Source organism: Chelonoidis abingdonii, chromosome 7 (assembly GCF_003597395.2).
Source record: "Chelonoidis abingdonii isolate Lonesome George chromosome 7, CheloAbing_2.0, whole genome shotgun sequence".
Classification (NCBI taxonomy): domain Eukaryota; kingdom Metazoa; phylum Chordata; order Testudines; family Testudinidae; genus Chelonoidis; species Chelonoidis abingdonii.
Window position 1 is genome coordinate 83398497 of NC_133775.1, and position 22220 is coordinate 83420716.

The window sequence follows — 22220 nt, forward strand, 5'->3', positions numbered from 1 at the left end:
AACACTTTATGTGAGAGATGTCACCCGCTAGCGACTGGCCCAAAGAGAGAAAAAGGGATCTGCTGAGTTATGAAACAGAGAGATGACTTTATGTGCCTGTGTAGAAAAAGGGATAAAGCCCAAACTTAAATATCTGGAAAGAGAGGATACTTTTCAGAAAAAATTCTGTACCATCAGTTTATCCTACTACTCTCAGGGCTACTGTTTCCCCTATTCAGATTTTCATGTCCAGTATGAATTCTCTTTTCAAACACACACCTAGCTTAATTATAAGCATAAAAACCTGGAACTTCCTTGTGCTTTGATAAGGATGTAGACATTTGCAGTTCTGCCACTCAAGTTTCTCAAAAGAGAATTAATATTTCACAGAACATAAATTAAAGTGAAGAGAAATAAGAAGATAAAAGCTGGTGAGTGAGGATGATTATAATTTATTTGAAGATACGCAGCTGTGAGTTATTTGGTCTTTCTTCACAAATGAGATAAATGTCGTATCCCATCATATCCCACTGCCATGAATTATATATAACAACACTTGGTGAAATATGAAATTCTAAAAATACATTGAAAGACTGGAGTCATTTTAATGGTTTATTATGATAGGTGCACCTGATTGTGAAATATCATCTTTCAGGGAAGATAAATGAGGACATCACTGTTTGAGAAAGTCCACTTATTTTTAAAAGATAGATTAAATGCTCTTAGAGACAAGCTATGCTGTTTTAATACCAAAACAAGAATTTCTAAATATTAATGCATGGATTTGCATAGACCAATTAGAAAAATCTCCTAAAGTGCGTGCAACTCTTAACTGGGTGACCACTTAATAGATCTACACATGAGTAAATTCAGTAGGACTACATATGGCAATAAGCACTCAGCAACAGGAGTAAGGATAGCACAGGTGGCATAGAAGGAAGGAGAAAGATGTCTCACAGGGCCCTAATCATACAAACTATTTACCAGAATGCTTGTCATACTGCATATGACAGACCTGATGCAGATTTTATTCTGAGTATACAAAGAGAGCCCATAGTATTAAAATGTGCAAGCAAGATGCATACTAGAAATAAGCAAACGTCTTGATAATATGGTCAGTCTCTGTGAATATTTGGCTACTTACACATATGATTACATTTGTTACCAGCATTCATGGTTCTTTGGACTACTTTCTGAAGCCAACAGTTAAAAAACAGAACTAAAGAATCCCACAAATACTCAATGTTGCCATGAAATGAATGGGAAGGAAGAACACCCTATTCAAAAACACAGCAACTTTCCACATTAAAAAGTTTTCATTCCTGTATATATTATGATGCTGCTCTTTCTTTCACATAATGCATGCAAGTTACCACCTTTGATGAGGAGCTGAATAATGTACTAACATTTTCTCTCTTCTGAAATTTTAGCCTCCATTTCCATATTTAACTAAATAAACAACCCCATACACTCAGATATTTAGCAGATCCAAAATTGCACCTGGGGGCCCAGTCACAGAACAGTCATCCCATTATTCACAATCATATTTTCATCTGATCAAATGGTGTACATCTATGCTTACTTGAAAATGACTCTCTCATATGCTCGGTTACTTGGTATTTTCACATTATTTTTGGGTGCCTTGTAGGCTGGGCTATCAATTTCTCAAGAATTGTTTGTAGATACAAGCATAGGTTAGATATTTTCATTATCTACCTATTTTGAAATGGGCAGCTAAAAGGCTGACAACATTTAGTCAGCAAACAATATGCCCAATCTTATAAGGTGGCCTAGAAATATATGAGTTCTACCAAGTATATCCCATTAATGCAATAATTACTTACATAGTAATTCTGTCCTGGAAGAAAGTATTACTGGGGTACTTCATAAAAGTTAAAAATCACTCTGATAAGCACACTCAGTTATAGCAGAGCTCTTCCTTCTCTGCTGCTTTCCAATCTTTTGATTTTCTACCTCCTTTCTTCACTACAGTAAATTGATTCCTTCAAAACATCCAGGTGCAAATGGATTAATGGTCTTCAACTGTGAGTATGATGGACTTTTCCCCTCCTCCTCACTAAGGTCCTTTCTGTTCAGAGACAACCTACATATCAATTAAACTCACCTGTTAATTAAAAGCTTGTTTGGAATTTTTTTTTGCTAGTTGCAAGCAAGAGAAAGTGTAAAGGGTGTCTGAATGCTGAGGCTTTGAATGTTAATTACTTACTCTGAGGTTTGTTCAGGATCCTTCAGGTGTTGGTCGAGCACTGGCAAGAAACTGGAAAAAGGAAACAAAATTAATTTGTAGTTTTTGTTTTGGGGAAGAAATAGAACAGAAATCAACCAGCTGTCCAAATTTTTCTCTTTGCTTGTTTAGAATTATTCTTTATTCATTTATTTATAGGAAAACACCACACAGCAAACATAAAGCAGCATTCTGCAGGATTAAAGGAAATACAGCGATCATGCTTTCACTGTTAACCCAGTTTAGAAGGTGTTTTTATTTTATTTTTTTTCCTGTCTTGAGAGAGATTTTCTGTGCCTATAATGGGGAATACTACTACCAGTAGGAAAGAAATGTGTGTATATATTAAGTAGGCACCAGTTCCAGAGTTTTCATCAGATCCACCAGTATTCCCTATTATATATGCATTATTAATTAAAAATAATGATTGTATTAATAATGTATATATAATGGGAAATACTGATGGGTCTGGTGAAATGCTGGATCTGGCAGAAAGTGCAGCTGCTATTGCAGCTGCTGTTTTTGCTCTGCCTCTCCCCCTTCCCACCCACCTACATCTATTAATAGGTGGCTTCTTGACTGTTTTCCTTCTTTCCCTCTTCACCTGTTGCACAGGCTTAATGGATGCCACATAGAGCTGTTTCTTAGTAGCAAAGCTTAACTGGCTGTAGGAAATTAGCTTCTCTGTGTTAAGAAATTCTGGAAACTGTAAAGATGGAGACATTGTTCAGTATTTGTCCTTATAAATACAGCAACCTCAAACCTATAATAGTTTTCAGTAATTGGAATATCTGATTCAGAAAGAAGAATTACACTTTCCTCTTCTTAAAGCAAGACTATCTGATTTTTAACATTTTTTTAAAGGTAGATACAAAACTAGCATGCACATTTGTACACCCAATTTGCACTGTCAGTTACTGTGACTGTGCTTGCAAATTAGATAATTACATATTTGAACAGGTAAGTACTGTGGTTTACACATTCTGTTACAGTAATTGTGTTCATATTTGCACACATTGGCCTCACTAGCATGTTTAAAAATCAGGCCCTAAATGTACAGGCCATAAAAATAATAATAAACAAGTATGGGTGTTTCATATCTGCTTATACCACTATATAGAATATTATTTATTGGTTTATATTATATGTGTGAATTGAAATTACTGAATGTACTATGGAGAGGGATATATAACTCAGATACGAACTTAAGGATATGTACTCTTTTGAATATACGCTTTAAGCTGCTCATTTTAAAAATGAACTTACTAATAAGGAAACTAGTAACCATAAATGCTTTAGAACCCATGTGGCTGAAAGCTTATGAATAAGGTTTCCTCATTTAATGACTAAGACTTTATGAAATATACCAACCGAAGCTTTTTCCCCTCTGTTAAGCTAGTTTGGTGTTTTAGCCGGCTATTTCCAAGTAGACACATCCATAGATTTTACTCATCTAATCAACCTGAATGCTGCTTGATTCAATTACACCTGAAATGTATCTTTTACAGTCTTAAAATATAACTATACTAAAACGGAAAGATACTTTAGGGCTGGATGAAGCCAGAGATAACTTTTTATTCTAGCAACAGAGACTCAGAACAACCAAACTTATTTTGACTTAGGTGGCTAGGAAGCATACATTTACTCTGCATGCCTCCTGTATGTACTGGATATCTTAGATGGTTAGGAGTGCAAGAGCTATTTGGTTAGAATGGTATCTGCTATAAAGTTAGTCAAGACCATTGCCATTGTGTAAAGGTGCCTGGTAATTGTGGTAAGTGGGAAGTATTGTGTGTTCACATTGTTAATGCAGATTTTCCCCACAGTTGGCTCATAGTACCACAGGACAATATTTGTGATCCTCACTTCTTTTCTACTGATAGTATTAGCCAAGGGCCTGCAATATTGTAACAGGAATTTTAGGCATCTAAACAGAGTGCAAAGCTCTGAAAAATGAAGAAAATACAGTCTCTTAAGTTCATCCAAAACAAGATAGTTTTGGAGTTTGGCCAGTGTGTTTGCAAAAGTCAGATTGATGGTTTTTTTTCAGTAATTTGGGATCCTTAGAAACACAGGAAGATTCCATCCATTGGCACAGTATTGCCACCACTTCCCTCCTAAAAATCACCTACACCTCTAACCCAAGCAGGTTTATGAAGCAAAATTAGTTGCATTTTTAGAGAAAACTTAAGAGAAACAGAGGAAAGGTTAATTCCTTAGACACAATGCTAGGACTTCAGCAGGCCACATTGATTTATACCAGTTGAGGATATGACCCCAGTATTTCTTTGATTACTAACAAATATGTACCATATCTTAAAAAAGACTGTGTATCAATTTTTGAAATATAATAATAGCATGCATTGCATAAATAACCATACTGAGCACATGAGCCTGGCGTACAAATATAGCATGCCTTCCTCCTAAAAATAGCCTTATTAATTAACAGCACCAGCTATCCATTGCATCCACTAACAATAATGCAGTAAACATTTATAAAAGCAGCCATAAATACCAAATAAAGTTCTCAAGAACAATTTCAATTTAAGCTAGTAATTGCTATTTTGGATTACCCTATCACACCATTTTGAGAATGTGAGCAATTACTTGTCCTAAAGAAAGGACTTCTAAAGACTATTTTATGCATGTGTATATGTGTTTATATGTCACATAGACACAAGACTCATTCTTTTCCTCATGGTTCAGTGATTGTCTCCCAGTGAAAAAAGGCAGCAAGGGGTCAGTTTTCAAAATGATACATGGAAGACAGAGAGAAGATAAACATAGTTTTGTCTATGATGAAAAGTATACAGTGCCATTGGTGGGCATGCTATACTCAATTATCCAAGCTACAATAACTGAGGAAAATTATAAGCCTATAATACAAAAGAGAATTGCTTTACAAAAATCTATGGCATCTCTAAGTCTTTTGTTTTATATAACAGTTTAGTTAAAATGGCCAACTGTGTTTCTTTTGTAAAAATGAAAATTAAAGTATTTTTCCAACAAATGGCACAATAGGTAAATATACATAGGGGCCACAAAATTAAGAGCTGCAGCAACATTTATCAGCTAACATAATCTACATGGTCTCCAAAGATTTACAAAAAAATATTTTTTTTTCCCGTGGCTCTCTGACAACAGTTTTTGCTACTGCTCTATAGAAAAAGCAATCAATGACAAACAACAGGCAGTAGGTTTAAAACAAACAAACAAACAAAAATAAGTAAGTCTTCACGCAATACAGTTAACCTGTGGAACCCATTACCAGGGAATGTTGTGAAGGCCAAAACTATAACAGAGTTCAAAAAAGAATTAGATAAATTCATGGAGGAGAGGTTCATCAATGGCTATTAGCCAAGATGGTCAGTGATGTAACCCCATGCTCTCGATGTTCCTGGGCTCTGACTGCCAGAATCTGGGTGTGGATGACATGGGGTGGATCACTCAATGATTGCTGTTCTCTTCATTCCCTCTGTAGCACATGACATTGGCTAATGTTGGAAGGCAGGATATTGGACTAGATGGACCAGTGGTATGACTCAGTATGGCTGTTCTTATGTGTGTTGTTATGTAAACCACCCCCTTTGCCTCATTATGGGATAGACATACCACATCTCACTTTCTTTATGATGAAAGCACCATTTGGACCAGTTTAAATCATAGCAAGATATGTGGTTTCACCAGAGGGTGATATGGAAATTGATACATATATTGTTCTGAGGGATAAACTGCAAAATGGTGATTTGTAGGGAGTTGTACAAGCCATTCAATAATTTCTTAAAATGACCTCTGTATTGTTAACCAATAATTTTATTCCTGGTGAACCTTTGCAATGTGTGGAAAAGGATACTAATTTCTGGAAAATTCTACTGAGCACTGTTGGTGTGAATTTATATCAAACACTATAAGGGGGATGTATTTGGTGCTTGAAGCACCAAATCTCAGAAAATTCCAGAGGGAAAATGATTCTAAATACTTTGCATTGCACAGACTTTTAAATAGAGGCAGTGTTGAAAATGATGATAAATTCTTGAGACGAATGGTGGACTTAGTCTCATAAGTCTTCAAGATCCCTTTTACTGCTGTTTCCTCAGATCTTTTTCATTTTCCTCTATGCTGATTCTCAAATACTTCTTCTCTTTGTACACTCTTTATATATTCAATCTTCAGATGGGCTTAAACTCAAAAGTTTTTCCTCTTATCTCATTGTCTATTCCTAGAAAACACTTTAACTAACACAACTCCAATTTTGTTGTAAGTTACACAGCATAGGCTGCCTTTATCTAAAAGACAGATAAGTAATTCTTATTCATGCAAACATTTGTCATGTTATTCATCTATTCTTACATAGTGGCATCCAATCTGAATTCCAATATTTTCTGCATCTTACTGTTAATTTGTGCCGTATGGGGAATGACTATTACTTTCCTTTAAAACAGCAATCAGTGACGACTTCTCACTAGTCATGAGGCAGAATCCAACATAAAAATGGCAAATTATATTAAGCGTCCATGTAAGCCTTGATCTTTTGCCAGTATGTCTGAAGCTTTTCCAAAACACACAAGCCAGGCTATGTGCCTTGGTTAATAAGTGGCTGTAAAACTTTCTCCTTCTTCTACCAGGTTAATTCTCCACATTGTTTGAAGAAAAGTGTATGTGATTTATTTTAAACAGGATCAAAAATTTTTAGGCGATCAGCAATATCTTGTCTTTTCATCTTTATATATGAACCAAGTACTGTACAGCTAGTAAAACGTCTGTGTTATCATTGTGATTTCAGCAATCCAAACTGCATGCTCTGTGCACTGATGAGTATAACTTGTCCCAGTTTTCTTGGGGTAAGGGAAGGCTAGAAGCAGGTTCAATCTCTCTGCCTATTCAATTCTTTGCCTGTTTCCTAACACTGCCACAAATAATGGTTACTACCTATCATGGTGGTTTGTGTGATATGGACCCTTATCAACAGAGACTTGGATGAAAGCATCAAACTCATTTCATATTGTCCACCACATAATATTGACCATCAGATGAGAACAACTTTTGGTCATTGCTAACCTTCGATAGATTTGAAATAACTACTGAAAAGTGAAAAGCTCTACTAAATATATCTATAAATATTTCATATATAAACACTTTAAGGCCTAGAATGTTTGTTTGCTGAGCTTCTGCCAACTGCAAAGGAAGGGGTCTATCAGAGAGCCAATTTTTGGTCCCAGATTCTCAGAATACATCTGTACTCTTTAAGCCCTGGCATGGGTTAGAGCAAGGAATCATGCATCAGCAGAGCATACCTGGAGAGTGGAACATTCCAGCCATGCATCTTCCCTACCCCTGATACCAACATATCTGAGCATGGGAACTGGCACACTGGCAGGAGCCAATGGAGAACAGACCAAGATCTGGCTATTTTCTGGTTCTTTTTCACTAGTGTGGCAGTGAAAAGGGGCCAGAATTCAGTGGATAATCTGGATCTAAAAGCCTCCTCAGAAATCCTATAGACAGGGTATTTCCATTGTCTATAGAAGGTGGTTATTCAAATGGATGCTCATAAGATTAGTGCTTGGATTACACCTTTTCCCATAGCCAGCACAGCCTTTCAGCAACTTGTAAATGTCCAATTCGTGCTGAAAAATTATGACTATGATTCTTAGCTAATTTCAGGGGATTTGCAAATGAGTATGGAAGACTGTGTGTTAAAATAAATGTGATAAAATGCAAATAAATAGCAAACAGTGGAATCTGCATGGAAGCACAATTGTATCATAAATGTCAGAGTGGAACAATTGCTATACAAGAAGAAGAATGCTGCCAGCCCCATGGCTGGAAGGCAAATAATTTTTAACTTCAAGTGGCAAACTACCACTGAGTGAATATCTTAGAATCTCAAGGTCACTTACAGAGAAACCAGGTGGTAAGACACTGTAGAAACAAAAATTGTAGCTATGTCTTTACTCATAATTACTCCCCAGGAAGATGTACTTTAACATTTTTTCCCTTTCACTAACCTTTACTCAGCAATCAAACAGAAGGCAGGGGTGTTGTTTTAGTTTATAACTTTTTTACTTCAGAAAGAGGGAAAGAAAGGGGAAATTGAGCAGGTGCAACATTTGTACCTTGTAATTTGTTACATCCTACTATTTTATATTCTCTGACTCATGCAGATCTATGAACTGACCAAATTATGCCCTCAAATACACATATTCAACACCCACGGAACTCAGGGGGCGTCTTGCAAGTGAATGTCAAGAGAGAATATGGCCCAATAATCTTCTCAATCTCTCCTTTGTGCACTGAGATGGAAGACAACTTTTCTTCTGTCAGGCAAGTCTGCTATTGTCAGATAATTAACTTATTTTTCTCATTTTTGCTTTTTCCAAAATCAGGCTCTTTGTCATAGCAACATATGTTAATAATAATTAATAAAATCCTTCTGCAACTGATTCAAATGTTGAAATTTCACATTCTAAAAGCCTATTAACGTCCAATCTGTTTGCAGTATGTTTTCTATCATATTTGCCTGTAAGGTGACCGGTCCATCTAGATTAGTATCTTGTTTCTTGTCACAGCACATCAGACAATTGTCCCAGCAAACCTAATATCCCATTTCCTGACATAATGGATCAGATTGCTGATCCCTCACATCCAATATCCAATACTGGAAGTTTAGAAGAGGGTGCAAAATAATTTTAAAAAATTAAAATCAAACCACCTGGAAAACATATAACAAAAATCTTTTTGGAATAATGTTTTTAAGCATTTGTTTATGTTAGAGGAGTCAATAGAAACAGGGGAGAGCAATCACTTTTTGAAAGAAGCTTTTTCTTGGTCCTGCTGACTGCATAATTGCAGTAGGACCTACCTGTTGAACGCCAGCCAGCTCGTCATTTTTGTTGATATCAGCTCCAGCTCTATATGAAGCTTTATAAAGTGGTATGATGGAAAAGCAAGCACTAGGATCCACATGTATCAAAATGTCAGAAAGAAAGAATAAGCTCACTTCTCCTGGAGTTTCTTCAAGCACACTGGCTTTCAGAGTAAACTCTTAGAGTACGATAAAAGACCCATGACACGACTGCAGCTGGCTGGCTCAGCTGACTTGGACTCACGGGACTCAGATTGCGGGGCTATAAAATTGCAGTGTAGAAGTTTGGGCTGGAGCCTGGGCTCTGAGATCCACAAGGAGGAAGTGATGGAGCCCAGGCACCAGCAAAAACTCAAAAGTATACCCTGCAGTTTCTAGCCCTGCAGCCCAAGCCCCAGTGCAGCTGACCTGGTTTCTGAGAGTCAGTGCCAAAGATTTTTTATTGCAGTGTAGATTTACTTAGAAAAGGCCAAATTTTCAAAGGACCTCAAGGACACAATTTCAAGGGCTTAGCACTCGAGCGGTGCAGAAACAAGATTTTCCATTTCATGGTAAATTCTCAAATTTTGACATTTCCAGAGAAACAAAAATTTCAAAACAATTTCATTTTGGGTTAATCAGAACATTTTGTTTGTTAAATCAAGCCATTTCATTTTTGACTTTTTTTTTAATTTTTATAATATAAAATAAAAATTATTTAAAGGTTATGAAACAAACAAACAAAAAAGAAATGTTCCATTCTGAATATGTCTCAATACTTAATGTTTTTTCCTAAATTAAATTGAATCAAAACCAACACATTCCCACAGAAAGTTTTTGTTGTGACAAAATGTCATTTTCTGACAGAAAAACATTCCATTGGAAAACTTTCAACCAGTTCTGCTCAGCACCAAAAATCAGGCCAAATGTTCCAAAGCACTCAGTGGATTTGAAAAACTGATCACTGTGTTTAGTGCCTAAATGGGCACTGAGCTTTGTTGAAAATATGATCCTTGCTGTTCACATCCAAGCTGTACTTGTGTTTCTGGATAAAAGAACAAACTTACGAGCTAATAACTGGACACCTTTCATGAGCACTGAGTTCATAAAGAACAAAACAGGACATAGTATTTATATTCTTACCATTTAGGCTGTTGTGTAATCTCGTACCAAAACCATGATGTACGTGCTAGTGTTGTAAGCTCATTAGTTCTCTTTGGAGTAACCAGAGTTTTTTCATATTTAAAATATTTAGAGGCAGGGCTAGAATTTGTATTTGTATGTGTGTAAATTGTATCAGTGAAACTAACCCTCAATAACAAGCCACAATGTTGCCTCTGGTTTTATATCAACCAGGGCCCTGTGCAGAAACAAATTACATCGGAAAGGAGGCAGCAGGGGGAAAAAGTGGGGAATTACACTGACCCAAAGAGCTTCTTTCTACATGGAAATTGCTCTTGTGAAAAAAAGAAGCTTGCTATTTTAGGAAATATGCCAATACTTTTTATTTGTTAATATAAACTAGGAAAGTTTGTCATTTAAGACCTATTAGTACTGGTGAGCCCAGGAAAAAAAAGGTTTCATTTTGATACAGTAATGGACTCAAGCTTGCATGTGAGAATTCTTTCCCACTCACTCTCCCTATCAGCTATAGTAGCATCTCACGAGGGCAAGCCAGGATGTATGATGTCTGTGCGAGGTCCTTCATTATAGCTCACCATTCCATCCCCCTGATACTCCTACCTTTTCTCACCTGAAGCAGCAGCTGTATTATATAACTAACCCTAGGGCTGAGACAATGAGGATTAATGTCATAGACAAGTGAAACATGATCTTGTTTTCATGCAGCTGATAGTGCATACATTTCTCAGAATCACAGTGGGATCCAAGGGCAGATTTCATGCGGTAGAAACAAGCAATCCAGGCAGGCCATCTGCAAACGAACCACATGACAAACCCAGTGGTAATTCATAGTTGCCAGTAAAGCAAGCTCAGATTCCTCCCAAGGAGATAAATGCCATTGAAAAAATTTCTATCACAGTTTAGCGTCTGGATTTTATGATAGTTGACTGAGGGAGAAGAAAAAGAAAAAAGAAAGCAGCGTAACTAAGAAAAACTAAAATTAGAAAACAGCAAGCAATGCTACAATATTTTCTGGGTCAGATTTTCAGAAAGGTGAGTTATTACATGTAATGTTCACATGTGGAAGACAAGTGCAGTAAGTGAAAGAAGAAATTACTAATTCTGGCAATTTGCATTTGCAATTCCTGATTTGGTGCAAAACCAGTAATTTTGTGCAAAATAGGCATGTAATTACACATCTAAAGAGTTTTTTAATCTATCCTATCATTTTAAAAATATTTAACGGTACCAAGTAGGTGCCAGGTGGGCAGTGGACAGATAACAGTCAGAGCTGGGAAGTGGACCCAAGCAGCCCCAAAGTTTAGGAAGGAGGGATTATTTCACACCTAGAGGTCCATTTCAGTATTAATAGTGGGAGATCTGTGTTTGATTTATTTCTGACTCCCTGGGCTGGGAGTAGTGAAGCAGCATCATTCTTGGTCCTTGAGTAGAAAAAGTACCATGAATAAAATCCTGGCCCCACTGAAGTTAATGACAAATCTCTTGTTGACTTCAAATGGGGTTAGAATTTCATAGTGAATTGCTCTGGATGAATGAATGACACTGATGAACTCTGAAGGGAGTTCTATCCAATGTTCCCTGCTCAGAAGAAGGTAACTTTGTAAATTGGGGGGGCAGAGAAAATAATATACCTGAGAAACAAAATTAGGTCTACTCTCCACCATCTCACAGAGTTTGTGTTTTGCAGAGATGCAGGTTATTTTTTTGGGGGGAGATCTAGGTAGCTGTATATGTGGAAATGCCATATTACCTTCCTCTTGTCAATGCAACAGATGTCTACTGAATGTATATTTATCATTCCGAAGCTGCAAATCTATAATTTTATGGTTACATGTAGCATGGTTATATTTCATCAAATGAGTTATAATTACATATGTACCTGATAAATCAGTTCAAATTGAAACGCATTGCACAGAGAGTTAGCCCAATTTCATATAAAAGACAGGATACAAATGTGAAAAATTGAGGGAGAACTTTTTTCCCCGTGTCTGCTTCAGGTATTTTTTTTTTAAACAAACTCCTGTTTAAGGAAAACCACCATCTTTTACACTAGTAAGCTAATTGTCATTTTAACACAGCCTGATGTTATGCATCACAATGCTATATCAGCTCAAAATAAAGAAAACATGCCCCAGAGGCTTTATCAGTACCATAGCCTCATGTATGACAGGGCTGACTCTAACCCCTTCTGTTCGAAACGCCTAACTGCAGACAGGCTTCAGGCTGAATATTCACTATCCATAACTTCTTATGGATAATTAGTGTCTGAGGTATCAAAATGCTTCCCCCCACCCTCCCCATCAGCCAAGATGCATAATTTTTCTGCCAAACCATTCAAAGTATCTCTAAGATAGAGGTGGGCAAACTACGGTCCGTGGGCCACATCTGGCCTACAGGACCATCCTGGCCAGGGAGGCTTACCCCCTGGCCCCTACCCCCCTATTCCCCCCCGCGAACCTCAGCTTGCTCCGCCGCTAGTGCAATGCTCTGAGTGGTGAGGCTGTGAGATCCTGGGGCTAGGACAACCCGACAGCAAGTGTGAAAAATCGGGACAGGTGATGGGGGGTAATAGGAGCCAATATACGAAAAAGACCCAAAAATCAGGATTGTCCCTATAAAATCGGGACATCTGATCACCCTACCTGGGGCAGCGCAGCTGCAGAGCCTGGCTTGACCTGGTGCTGAGTGGTGGGGGCGTCGGTGGCGTGACCTGGCTCCAGCCGGGTGGCACGGCTGTAGCGCTGCCAGCCACCGGTGCTCCTGGCAGCGCGGTAAGGGGGCATGGAGCAGGGGGTTTGGATAGAGGGCAGGTGAGTTTGGGGGGTGGTCAGGGGGCAGGGGTGTGGATAGGGATCAGGGTGGGAACAGGGGGTTGAAAGGGGGCAGGAGTCCGGGGGGGGCAGTCAGGAAGGAGCGGGGGATTGGATAGGGTGGCAGGGAGCAGTCTGAGGCAGGGATTCTGGGGGAAGTCAGGAGACAGGGAGAAGGAGTGGTTGGATGAGGCAGGGGTCCCATGGGTGGGGGCATCAGGAATCAGAGGAGAGGTTGGATGGGGTGGCAGAATTCCGGTGGCAGTCAGGGGACAAGGAGTGGATGTGTGTGGATGGGGCAGGGGTCCTGGGGGGGGCCATCAGGGAACGAGAGGGTTGGATGGGGCAGGAGTCCCCGAGGAGGCAGATAGGAGGTGGGGGCTGGGCCTCGACCCCCTTCCTAACTAGCTCTCCATACAATTTACAAAACCTGAAGACTCCCTCAGGCCAAAAAATTTGCCCAACCCTGCTGTAGGACATGATGTGCTGGTAAACAAAGCTGGTAAATAGAGCAAAAACTTAACCAAGCCAAATAGTGAAATAGTGCATAATGATTGGTATACACCACTAAATGAATATTATCTGCAGTGCATCAGTTTACAATAAAACTTCTAAGATGCACTCAGTATATAGCCTTAAACATATTCTATTTCTCTATGTCATAGTGAAGTTGTTTCCTAAACTGCCTTTGTCTTGGCTACATGTATGTACATAGGAATAAAAATCCTTACTATTTCCATTTAGACCATTTCTTTTGACCAGCTGATTGAAACCTTTTCAAATCTAAAGCAATGCACCTGTATGAAACTGATTTCCTGATTAAGGCAGGGGTTGGCATCCTTTCAGAAGTGGTGTGCCGAGTCTTCATTTACTCTAATTTAAGCTTTTGCGTGCCAGTAACACATTTTAATGTTTTTAGAAGGTCTCTTTCCATAAGTCTATAATGCAGGGCCAGCTTTAGGAAGTGCGGGGGCCAATTTGAATAGTTTTGATGGGGCCCCAGCAGGGATGACTTAAAAAAACAACAAAAAAAACCCACATGGGACTTACTCACTGGGCGGTGCTTCAAGTCTTCGGCGGCACTTCAGCGACAGGTCCTTCACTCACTCCAGGTCTTCGATGGCACTGAAGGACCCACCGCCGAAGTGCCACTGAAGACCCGGAGTGGTGCTGGGTGAGTAAAAATTAAAAAGGCGCCTCTACCCAGGGAAGGGATTCTCACTGGGCGTGGGGCCCTCTTAGGCGCAGGGCCCGATTTGGGGGAATAGGCCTAAAGCTGACCCTGCTATAATGTATAACTAAACTATTGTTATATGTAAAGTAAATAAGGGTTTTAAAATGTTTAAGAATCTTCATTTAAAATTAAATTAAAATGCAGAGCCCCTCAGACTGGTGGCTAGGACCTGGGCAGTCTGAGTGCCACTGAAAATCAGCTCACGTGCCACCTTCAGCACGCGTGCCATAGGTTGCCTACCCCTGGATTAAAGCATAAAGTAGATCTGGTGGGAAAATGGAAACAAAATGTTTGGCGATATTTTACCCATTTTTCATTGGAAGAAAATGTTTTCAGGGAAATTTTCCAACCAGCTCTATGCTAAGCACCTGATGGTCACAATGACCCACAATGACTTGTGTCTTTGACAATCTGGTCATTGATTTAGGTCCCTAAATATGGATTTAAGTACCTAACTTTAGGCACACGGGTTTGAAAAATTTGGACTAAATGTCTAAAATGTCCAGGTATTTGGTTAAATGGTTAAAAAAATATCAGAACCAGGTAACTGATCAAATCCCTAGGGTCACTTACTGAATTAAACAACTAACAGTAAAAACAATTATATATTTTATTGCATGTTGTCAAATACAGGAGAACATCTATCATCCATTAACTGCAATGCTCATTGGTTTTGTATCAATCTCTGCCTACTTACTGAAGGTACCTGAGGCTTCACCAATAGCAGCTGTTACATTACTGCTTCTTTATGAAGCTTTTTTACCTGTGGTTATGAACTTTGTGGGGCCTGAGCATTTACCTCTAATGAATCCTTGATCATTCAAGGAAGATCCCTTTGAACAGCTTCTCTTGCTGATCTTTCTAGTTTTCTTTCATTTTTACTCAACAGTTTCTGGGGGCATCAGTCAAGTTGTTTACAAGAAAACTTCTCTTTTGGTGTCCTTGATATGCAAATAGCATAGTGTTAATTTTCATCAGTGTTCAAGGGAAATGAAACAATGTTGTCAGGGACCCCAGGACACCTTTATACAACTGGAATAAACACACGAACAAAGTCTCTTTAATGATAGCAAATAGCAAGTAGATTACACAATTTCATCATGATTTCTACGTATTGCTGAAAATCATGCTAGAATTTGCTACATTTATGATTCCTCCTCTTTCTTGGTAATCAAGACATGTTCAGCTGCTGCTTCAAGCCAACCTGTAGATGGAGTGTTAAACGATTGCTAGAAATTAGGGCCAGTGAGGGTGGAGCCATATCTTTTCTGGGGTTTCTCTCCCAGAGCAGCCTAGGACAATGATAAATTCTGTCAGAGCCACTGACAACACAGAGCCTTTCTGGAAGCAAAAAAAATGTGAATGCATCTCTTTTCTGAGGCCTCTCACAGCAATGGGGCCTGGACACACCTCTTGTCAGAACTCCCTGCATTCATGTGAGCTGAAGATATATTCTTCTGGTGTTAACCCACAGCTGAGCAGTTTAATGTCTCATTAAAGTCAGATGACTGAATGGCACAACTTGCATACTTTAGACACATGCTTAAGTACCTTGTGCTGATCAGTGCCTATATGGGAAGCAGGAGAGAACTCTTCTTTCTCATGCAACCAAACTTGTAGGCTTCTTGCTCAGCTCATGATCCCTGTCCTATGCAGTTCCAGTTTAAGTGTTGTGGACAGTCCTGTTAGATTAACTTCCCTCTACTTAATACGTGGCCCAAATTAATTAAAAATGAATGACTTCATTATTCAATCAATCGTCTTCTTCCAGGGTGACCTTTGTCCCTAGACTAGTGATATGGAGCATCTAGAATCAAACTCTTAAAGCAGTTCAATTTTTTTTAACCTTTAATTTTTTTAACTAACTATATGTTTTTAAGAAGAGCACATCCATAATCAAAACAGAAATAATGATTCAAATCAGCAAACGTGGTAATTTCTAAGAAGTGTAAAATAGTTTCAAATCAGAAATTGAAATTATATTTATACTAATGGCAAGCTTAAAATCCTAACCGCCTCCCATTTTTGCATAAAAATTACATATTTTAAATACCCAAAAGCTTGATGGGAATTTTACATCCTGTTAATGTTAAACCAAAAAAGTGAACTTAAAGTAATCATGTAAATTGACAGATAATAACAGTTCTTTTATATTTTTAGACTACTTCAAATGAATAATTTAAAAGGCATCAAGCAAAATATTTTATTAACATAAAGTTAACAGTATATTTTTATAGTATCTGATTTTCAAAAATTTGTACTACCAAATTATCATAATCAACTCCTATCAGTAGTGTGCCATTTTACATACACTATTTTTGAATAGCGTTAATGCACTCATTGGCACAGACACTCAGTCTAAACCTTATTTCTGTGCTATCATTACTCCCCTTATTAAAATACTTTTAATTTGCCAACTTCTATGGAAATCTAAAATAAATAGGGCCTTATTCTCTGGAATGGAATTTCTGTTACGAGTATGTATGAATGACAAAAATCAAGGGCATGAGCCCTGTAAAATTCCAATCCCTTGGATAAAGAGGAAGCAAATGAGAAGGATCAGCCAGTTATTCACCATGAAATAGAAGAGATTTCCCCCCTCAGATATTATGTTGAGATACAAAGAAAATGTTAAGCCATTTGAAACTACTGCTTTAATAGGCATTAGATAGGATCATAAATATTTCCGTCAAGTTTGGGGACCAGACTGTGATGCAAAATGTAACATTCCCCAGCACAGGTGAACATAAATTCTGTACCCTTATGTTGATGAGCAGAAACACTTTATCCATGATTGTCTCCAGCACAAATTATTCATAATGGAACATTCTGCAGAAGATGCATGCATAAGGATCAAAGCCTTGCAGTAAGTATACATGTACAAATAAGGAAACCATGCACTTGATCCTAACCCTTTCCTTGGGAGGGTCCTAGCCTGGCTTCTCCTAGGGTAGGGCAGTTGGAGCTCAATCCTTTAAGGCAGTGTTTCCCAAACTTGGGACACCGCTTGTTCAGGGAAAGCCCATGGTGGGCTGGGCCAGTTTGTTTACCTGCCCTGTCCACAGGTCTGGCCGATCGCAGCTCTCAGTGGCTGCAGTTTGCTGCTCCAGGCCAATGGGAGCTGGTAGAAGTGGCGTGGGCCGAGGGATGTACTGGCTGCCACATTTAGCAGCCCCCATTGGCCTGGAGTGGCGAACCACAACCAGTGGGACTTACGCTCGGCCAAACCTGTGGACGGGGCAGGTAAACAAACTGGCCCGGCCCAGCCCACCAGGGGCTTTCCCTACACAAGTGGCATCCCAAGTTTGCGAAACACTCCTTTAAGGTGCTAAAAGCCCACAACCACATTGACTTCTGGCAATGGTGGGTCTTTGGCAACTTCAAGAGTTGCTTAGTTCTTTGCAAAATTAAAGATTTAGGCAATAAAATATGGGCACAATTTTTTACTATCTTATTCAACTGCCCTAAAATATTGTTTCTTCTGTACAGCAAGGACAGCAGTTGACAACTTTTTTTGATGCCCCATATCTCTGATGACTGATGTCAATAGATATCAGATTTTCTTTGTTTCTAATGAGCCTTCTAGGAGCCCACTTTCTCATGTCCACTGCTTTTATTCCACCTCTTCACCAATTTCATTATGTTATCAGTAATTTAATGCTAAATTTACTAAGAATTATAAGTGGATAGAGCATTGCCATTGACTTTGCTGTGAATAGAGAGAGCTGAACTAAGTGTGGTAACATCATAAAAGTCTTAGCAATTGCAGACTTAGGGTTATGGAAACAAACTTGGCATATTTAATTATCCTTATCAAAGGACTTGATACTTTGATAATATACTGTGTAAAAATGCTGCAACATTTGAGAATAGTTTTGAATTAAAAATTCCAATTGATGGTTTGTCAAAATACAATATAAAAAGGCTAAGAGGGTGAATATGTAGTCTCATAGGCTTTATTTCAGTACTTCAGTGTGTTAATAATCACCCAGTAAACATTTGAAGCCCCCAAAATGTTCACATGATTAATTTAAAAAAGAAACAAAGCAGGAAAATTTTTGTATGTGGAGTCCTATGGCAGACTTCAAAGGTTCCTTGAAAAGAGAACACTTTGTGATGTAAATATTTTTCCTCAGGGGTTTTCTATCACAATTTGATATTTTATATGCTCTCCCCACAATGTTTTGCCTATTATATTACAGACTTCTTCTCTACAGCAGCAAGAAAGTTATTAAGAACGAGGAGATGATGAAAATGAACAGAACTACTTGGTCTCATAAACTTTGAATTTGGGGAATACACCCATATGAAAAAAATGTAATAATATGTATGGAAAGTGGAGTGAAATTCAGGGTGCAATAACTTTAATTTTCCAAATTACAGGTGATATAAATATTTTTATTTTATTTATTGAATATATTTGGATTTTATGAAACTGTTTTTAATACTCATTGGGAGCTGCACAGCTCTAGTGGTGAAATTCATGCAAAAAGCCAGCATAAGACTAAGGCGCCACCCAAAACGTCCTACTTAAGACCTTGAATATTGTACAATGTAGAATACAGTGTAGATATTTTAGGGCTTAAGTGAAATTTAGTTTATATATGTGCCTTGTGCTGGCACTCTGCACCAGGGTGACTTTCACCCTTTGTATCTTTTTATTTAAAATGTAGCCACGCTGCTACAAACAAAAATAAATTCACTTTAATCAAAATATTTCTATTACTAAATTTATCCTCCTTGACATCCTCTCAGATTTGTGGAGAATAAAAATGAACAAACCCACCAACCTCAAACCTAGGACACAAATGTTATAATTAAAACACTTGAACTACTAGGGCCTTCAGTTTGTTAGCAAAATATCCCATTGACTCATACTTAAAAATTGAATTAAATAGAATGAATCAGATCTTATGTGAGAGACTGAATGCGTTTATATTTACTGTATGATGCATTAACTTATCACAAACCTCATGATACATACAAAAGCTGTATCCTTTGGAACAAACCTCATGATACATACAAAAGCTGTATCCTTTGGAATACATATCACAATGTATCCTTTGGAACAAACTACCAAGGGAAGTGGGATTTTCCATCTCATTGAGGACTGGATGCCTTTCTAGAAGATATGCTTCAGTCAAACACAAGTTATTGGGCTTAATACAGAAATAACTTGATGAAATCTGTTGCCTGTGTTATACAGGTAATCAGACTAGATGATTTAATGGTCCCTTTGTACCTTAAAAATTTGTGCATCTATGAATACAGTAACTCAATCAAGATGATGAACAAACTGAAAGAAAACTTTTTTGAAAGGAACATAATAACCTGTGTCATATCGTGAGTTGAATGTTAAATTGTGTCATGGATACACATGGGCATATGATGTGATAAAGTAGTCTGAGAAGCTGATTGAAGTGATAGTGGTAACTATAAGCACAGATCTCAATGTGAGTTAGCTGAGTTTAAGCACCTATTGAGTATATAGATCATTTTAATATAGAAGCGCAAAGAATATCCTGGTCTTTTCAGGCCAAACTTAGGATCTTTTCCTGCACCTATCACCGATATGAGGCAATGGCACCAGCCACATCACTAGAGCTGGCCCATAATCCAGTAAGAGGGAAAGGACTCATTCCAGCTATGATAAATAATATGAGCCTGATTTTGCTCCCTTTCAAGGTAATGGCTAAATTTCTATTGATTGAAATGGGGGAGAAATCAAGAGAACCTGCGATCCTTCAATGGCATTCAGACCCTTTTCTCTTTGCCTCCCATTCCTTCATCCTTATCCCACCCTGGGGAAGCAGTTATCTACTGCCTAGGCTGAACAACGTTCCCATGGCAAACACATGCAGAGTTGCCCATTGCTGTTTGAGACTGGGGGTATTTGGGTTTTTGGGGATGTGTCCTAATCCTCTTCCCTGCCTGTTCCTGTGTAACATTCCAGTTAAAGCAACTAAACTTGAAAACTGTCCATCAAAGAAACTAAAGGAAAGGAAATTTCCATCAATGATAGGAACGGTATTCCATAAATGGCACTAAACTTGGAAAATGACATGTTCAGAATGAAATTGTGTCTCATAAGATGATAATGGAGAAGTGAGGAAAATAGTTTCCTTTAACATAATGTTAAAATAAGTTCTTTAACTCTCAATTTAAAAAAATCAAATATGGATAAAAATGTAAACAGAAAAGTTTCTGCTGGATGAAAAAAATTTAGAAAACAAGCAAGCAAACAAAAAATCCTAATAGCACAACAGGAATTTATTTCACATTCAGCAGCACATGTATTGCAATGTTTAAAGATATAAACTGCTGTGATCTTTGTAGGTAATTAAAGGATAAATTATTTATTGAGTCCAAATATTTGGGAATGTTGAAGTTCCTGATCTGCCTTCCTGACGTGCTAGAATTCTATGTGTACTGGATACAGCTTCACAATTATAAATTGGATAAGATGATGTTCCTTATACTGTACCATGGAATCCTATGGGACAAACTCATTCCAGCAAGGTGTACAACTTAAGCCTTTGGTTGGTATGCTAAAGCGTTGGCAACATGACAAATGGAAAATCTCCAGAGCAGTCACATAGAGAGTCAAATGAGACTTAGGCCTGGTCTACACTACAAAGTTAGGTCGACATATGCTGCCTTTCATCAACATTGCCTCGCATGCTTTAACAGTGTGGGAGAAAGGTTCTTCAGACATAAATGACAACAAACCACTTACTAACAAGCCTTTCATAACCTAGAAAAAGTGTATTTAAAAAGGAAAATGGTTGATTGAGATCAACTTGCTTTTGAAAACAGGGAATTTAAAACAAAAACATCTGCATTTTGTCAGCTAGACAAGCACCTGGTTGGAATTCAGTGGTTATGAAAGGCACTTAATCTGTTTTTTTGGCTAAGTTAACTGTCAGCTTCCAAACTATTGTTTCTGAGTGTGCATAGGGCCAACATTTGTGAATCAGGTGGAAAGGTTTCCTGGAGGTGGAGAGCTCATTATCAGGTTGCCATGGGAAGTGCTCATAGAGCTGGCTAAAGGTAATTATGCAGCTTGAATGAATTCTCTGTTCCTTAGCACAAGAAGCCACAGAAACATGATCCACACCTTTCTGTGGCTTTCATGTTTTCTGCTGAAGAGCTCAGAAAAAAAATTCTGTCTCATATATAGATATGTAGAGAGAGTAGAGTTCATAATGGTGGTAGAATCTCTAATCAAGAGCAAACTGGCTAAAAAGTGGGAGGAGGATAGGGAGTCCCTAAAGGACAATGGGGTCCCACAAAAGCCAAGAAAGTCTAAAGTAAATGGAACAATTTTATTAAGCTTCAAAAGAAACTCTGTGTCTGGGAAAAGCTCTCTCTTGGTTTTCATTTATGAACATTTTCTTGAGGAAATTTTCATTGCCGCCTGTTGACTGTCTCATGATATCATAGGCTGTGACCCAACCCTCTATGACTTTTTCATTTGAATTGGAAAGTTGTAAGCAGTGAGGATGTGTCTTGGTGCTTGTATTTGCATTTATGGGAAGGATTAATTTTTGACCACTGAACATCAAAATCCGTAAGACATGGAAAAAATTGTGGTGAGCAGGATCAAGAAAATGCTGTGGATCCTGGAGAACTATCAATACTACCAAAGAATAGGCTGAAAACAGCAGTGTTTATAGTTAGGGAGGGCCTGAGGTGCAAAGTTCTTATCTGGATCCTGATTTGCCCCAAATTTGATGATGTGCACAGTCAGGATTTTGGTTCTATCTCATATCTATACATTATAAGGAAAATTAAACTGTTTAAGAAGACACTTATGAAAAACAAGGTGAAAAATGGAGACCAGAGTTCGACTTTCCCTTCCTGCACATCAACAAACTGTGGCACATAAATTATTTCTACTGTATTTCTCACTACTGTTTCTCTATCTCTTGTGTATATACTCATACACGTACACATGCACACTCC

General features: G+C 38.2%; 1 long non-coding RNA gene across 2 annotated transcripts in view; it reads right to left on the reverse strand.

Moving 5' to 3' along the window:
- Window positions 1-22220, reverse strand: part of LOC142047116 (uncharacterized) — a 753995-nt gene that overhangs the window by 309478 nt on the left and 422297 nt on the right. For both annotated transcript variants that reach the window (XR_012656296.1, XR_012656297.1), the window contains exon 4: window positions 2207-2257. This is a non-coding gene — a long non-coding RNA (uncharacterized LOC142047116). The remainder of the gene's footprint in view (window positions 1-2206; window positions 2258-22220) is intronic.